Consider the following 4,898-nt stretch of genomic DNA (forward strand, 5'->3'; position numbering starts at 1 on the left):
CTCGGCATCAGCCTTGACCACCTTGGCCTCCAACCTGGCCACCTCAAGCTCCTTGGCTAGATTTTCTCGATAGGAGACGGCCGAATTCAGCTACGACTGAAGTTCCTCAATCTTTTTGGCCTGCACCGAAGCCTTTTCCTTTACATTTCGGAGCTGGAACTCAGCTGAAGGTACTTGTGCCTAGGCAGACTCTTTTTCCGAGGCCAAGTGATCCAGGCCTTCACCGTAGCTACCTCTGCCCGAAGCTGCTCGATCCGATGAAGCTTCTGTTGGACCTGCGATTTCGGACCGTTAGTCACCATGTCTGATTCGTCATCACTAACTTCAAAAAATCATTTTACCTACTCAACCGGGTCGGCATGCTCTTTCCGAGCCACCCCTAACTTAGCCCGGAGGCTCTTAGCCTCCCCTTCACTTTGCTCCCTGAGAAGTTTGTAAGTATCTCTTTTCTCAATGAGCCCTCAGATCTCGGTCTCGTACTGGTCCAGCTCTTCCCGATAGTGGAGGAACATCTCTTGGTGAAGTACCGAGGCCTACAAGCACAAAGAAAGGAGTTATGAACACCTACAAACTAATCTAAGTACAAACTAGAAATTATTAAAAAGTATCTAAAGTTACCCGATTTAACGCCCGTTGAGCTTCATTGAACAGGCAAGGCACTTCCACCTTGTTCATCTTGGCATGGTCCTCCTTTTTCACCAAGCATCGGAGGTAACTAGCAACCCTTATGGGGGTAGAAAGAACACGGGAATGTTCCGGGATGGACATAACGATCGACCGCTTCTAGTCAGGATTCGCACTCGGAGCCAGGAACCGATTGACTAGTTTGGGACTTGAGGAAGGTCCATTCATCCCCGATGATGGGGCTCTTCCTCGGCACCGATAAATCACCAACCCGATGATGTCCTCCATACCGGTAGAGTCTATGGCACCGCTCCTTGTGGCTCTTCGTTGGGGCATCCTTTCAGCGTTTGAGCCTCGGTAAACATAGACTCAGTAAATAAAGGTGACCCGGAGTGGTCTATCACTCCGAGTACGCCCTTCGGGGCACTGTCTGTTATTCGGGAAGAACCGGCTACGACCTCATTATCGACCTCCCTAACTCGAGGCAAAGTGGCCTCACCCCCTTCTGGTTCGGAAGCTTCATCTAAAGCTCCCTCATCGACCTCCCTAAGTCGAGGCAATTCAATTTCATCTCTCACTGGTTCGGAGGCCCCTCGTACCTCGAGCCCTGACCTGACGCAGGTTACCAGGTCGGAGATTTCATCTTCTTTTTCTTCTGACTTGTCCCTCAGCCAGAGAAGTGAGTCCGAAGAGGGCGCCCGAGTACTAGTGCTACCCTTAGATTTACTTACCAGACTTCTTTTTGTTCTCTTCTTTTCCGAGCTCGGAGAACTCAGGACCCTCTTCCTTTTCTTCTCATCACCATGCCTCAGAGTAGGGGACTCGGCGGGTACATCCACGTCAGTGGATGAAGTCCTCATGGTAACATCCTTGGAAAGACCTGCAAAGGAAAATAGAACGCATAAGAACTCAGCAGCAAGAGGAAAAATCAACTATGATTCACTTGGGAAAGAAAACTCACTGTCAGAACGGGCCTCCCACCGGCCCTTTCAAAGCTCACGCCATGCACGCTCGGAATACAGTTTTTGGGATACAAGGCCCTTGGCCCATTCCTTGAGTTGAGGAATTGCATTCGGAACCCGAGCAACAGCTGCATCGACACCAAACATCAATAAGAAAGGAGGGAAAGAGTAAATATAAAAATATTTTGGGAAAAACAGATCTTTACTTATGTTTTGTGTTCCACTCCTCATGGAACGACATGTCCTCGACGGGGATTAGATACGAGGTCCTCACTTGGACAAATTGGCCCAACCAACCTCGATTTTGATCTTCATGAATGCTCGAGAATGGGGCTTTAGAGGCCTGGCGCGCAAGATTAATCAGTCCCCCCCCCCCCCCGGAAGAATCGAAGACTGTACAGGCGCATCAGATGGTCGATGGTGAATGGGTATCCGTCAATCCTTCTCTCGAAGAATCGGAGAAGAATGACTATCCTCCAGAATGAGGGGTGGATCTGACCAAGTCACACCTTGTACCTTTTACAGAATTGGATGATCACCGGGTCCAATGGACCCAACTTGAAGGGATAAGTGTAAACACTTAAGCATCCCTTAATATGGGTAGTGATATCTTCTTCGGGGCCGGCGACCACCACGTCTTTTACGGTCCAGTTACAGTCCTTTATGACTGTAGGGAGGGTCTCTTCGGTGATCGAAAAAATATATCTCGACACCTTTTCACCCCGGCCCGGAACAGGTAAAGGTTTTACAACATTAAAGTCGGCGGCCACCGAACACCCGCCAGGAATAAACGCTTCAAGAGGAGGTTCTGCCACTGGTTCCTTGCCGACCGGCCGTGATGAAGAGGCAGTATCTTTTTGAGGAACTGTCTTAGAAGTCTTCCCCATTTTCTTTTTAAAGATGAAGAAGGGGAAGTTAAAAGGTTACGCTCAATGGATTGGGGTGAAGACAAGCGAGCGTTCTTTCAAAAGCTTCAAGAAATCTGAGTACAAGTGTTAAAGAATGCAAAGTTTTTTTTGGAACAAGAGTAGAAAAAGTTTGGATGTAAAGTTGGAAAGAATGAAGGATGGAGTATTTATAATTTCCAAACGACGATTCAAAACTAGGAGTGACTTACAAGCAAGCGACGAGCATTTAATGCCATTAAGACGTGATTACCGAGACGTTTCGCTCATTTTGTCGTTTCTGACGCGAGGTATCGATGCAAGAATCGGGAGTTCATATCGTTTCTCGTCGTTTACTCTCCCAAAAAATGAGGGGACTATCTGTGTACAGTCAGAATCAGGCTCGTCTGTTGTATGACAGATCGGGATTGAAACGTGGTGTGTTGAAGATGAACCCCCGGTTCCATCGAACCAAGATACGAGGGCAGAATTCCCGTCATCGGTATCATCGAATCCATTAACCCGGAATCAACCCTGACCCCGAAAGAGCTCGAGAAAACATTTCCATACCGGATAACGGATGGCGAAATATCTGTAATTGGTCGGGTATCACAGCGAGAATCTCGCCACGTATCAATGAGAAACCGGCTAATCAGTAAATCGTGAGATTTTTTTCTTTTATAAAATTGAACCTAAAGTGGGACTCCCCTACTATATAAAGGGGGTCTGACTATTTGTTAAACACATTGTAACACGCATCCCAAAGTATTATAATATCATTTTCTTTCTACAAGCTACTGTTCTTCTGTATCAAATATCATTTGAATCACATCCAGTTTGAGCGAGACTTACTTTTCAAGGCTATAACTGTTCAAGTCATACGGTTTGAATTTAATTTGTTATTGTTCGCTTTATTTATAACTTAATTTATCGCTTTGTGTCAAATTAATTCGCTTATCCATAAAACCACTTATAACTTCAATTGTTATCCGAGTTTGAGGGTAAACACATCTATTAGTTCAAACTTCATGAATTATTTTTTGCTGTTTGAAATGTACAACTCAAACTCTAAGAACACTTCATGAAATTTCAATTGATAATAGTTGGAACACCAGAACATTTTCCTAATATTATTGTATGGGTCAGAATCTGACCTCACGGTAATTAACGGAGTTAATCTCATCTTGAGCTAATCCATAATTAATAAGTGGTATGGCCACTTATTCATAAGAGGATCCGACTCTTGTCCGATTTAATCTAGGAGGGCACGGCCCATTCATTCCCCCATGGGGACGGAACCTCAGCGTGGCCACGGCCATTTATTGCCAGCTCACGAAGCTCACATCTATAAATACTAAGAGTGGAAGCCCTAGAAAGGGGGCTGCTTCTTCACCACTATTGACAAGAGAGAGAGAGAGAGAGAGAAAAACATACCCATCTTATGGGAAGTGAAAACACCATTGTAAGGCTCTGAACCTCTTCATGGAGAGGCAGACCAAACCAATATTATCAATAAAGGCTTTTAATGTTTCTCCCCCCAACCTTGAGTACTTATTTTCATGTTCTTCGCTTGGTCCAATGGATTATTACGATTTGCTATGATTTTCCCGTGATTTAGTTATATTGTTTTATACTCATAAGATATGTGATAACTTTTGAGCAAACAATTTGGCGCCGTCTGTGGGGATTTCATAGCAAAATCGCGTAGTTCTTCCATGGACCAAAAGGAAAGAAACGCCGAAAAAGGAAGAACAACCCCGCATAAACAAGCCAAAGCGGCATATCAGGCCGATGGAACTCGAAGATCTCAAATCAAGATCTAAGTCCTCTCTCTCTCTCAGATCTCAGATAGTGCAAACAAAAAGAAGAAGCCTCCCTCCCCCTCCTAAGGGAAGGTCTTTGTAAGGCATCTCCCACATCCCTGATACGAGCTCCGGCCAGAAATCGGCACGGAGATATCTCGAGCCGAGAGTCGCCTCAAGACAGCCTATAAACCCTAGTTGGGAAGACAACGGACGAGCCGCTCAAGGTCTCGAATCCAAACCGAGCTTCAACACTCAATACCCACAATATGGGACTCAGGCCATGAGCCTTCGTCATCAAGATCGACAAAGTTCAACAACAGTTGAGCTGGGACTCAGGCCATGAGCCTTCATCATCAAAGATCGACAAAGTTCAACAACAGTTGAGCTGGGACTCAGGCCATGAGCCTTCATCATCAAAGATCGACAAAGTTCAACAATAGTTGAACTGGGACTCAGGCCATGAGCCTTCGTCATCAAGATCGACAAAGTTCAACAACAGTTGAACTGGGACTCAGGCCATGAGCCTTCGCCATCAAGATCGACAAAGTTCAACAACAGTTGAACTGGGATTCAGGCTGGGCGCCTTCGCCAGTAAGTTCAACTACGGTTGAACCAAGATTCAG

This window comes from Nicotiana attenuata, chromosome 2, assembly GCF_001879085.1.
Source record: "Nicotiana attenuata strain UT chromosome 2, NIATTr2, whole genome shotgun sequence".
In the NCBI taxonomy this organism is placed as follows: Eukaryota; Viridiplantae; Streptophyta; class Magnoliopsida; order Solanales; family Solanaceae; genus Nicotiana; species Nicotiana attenuata.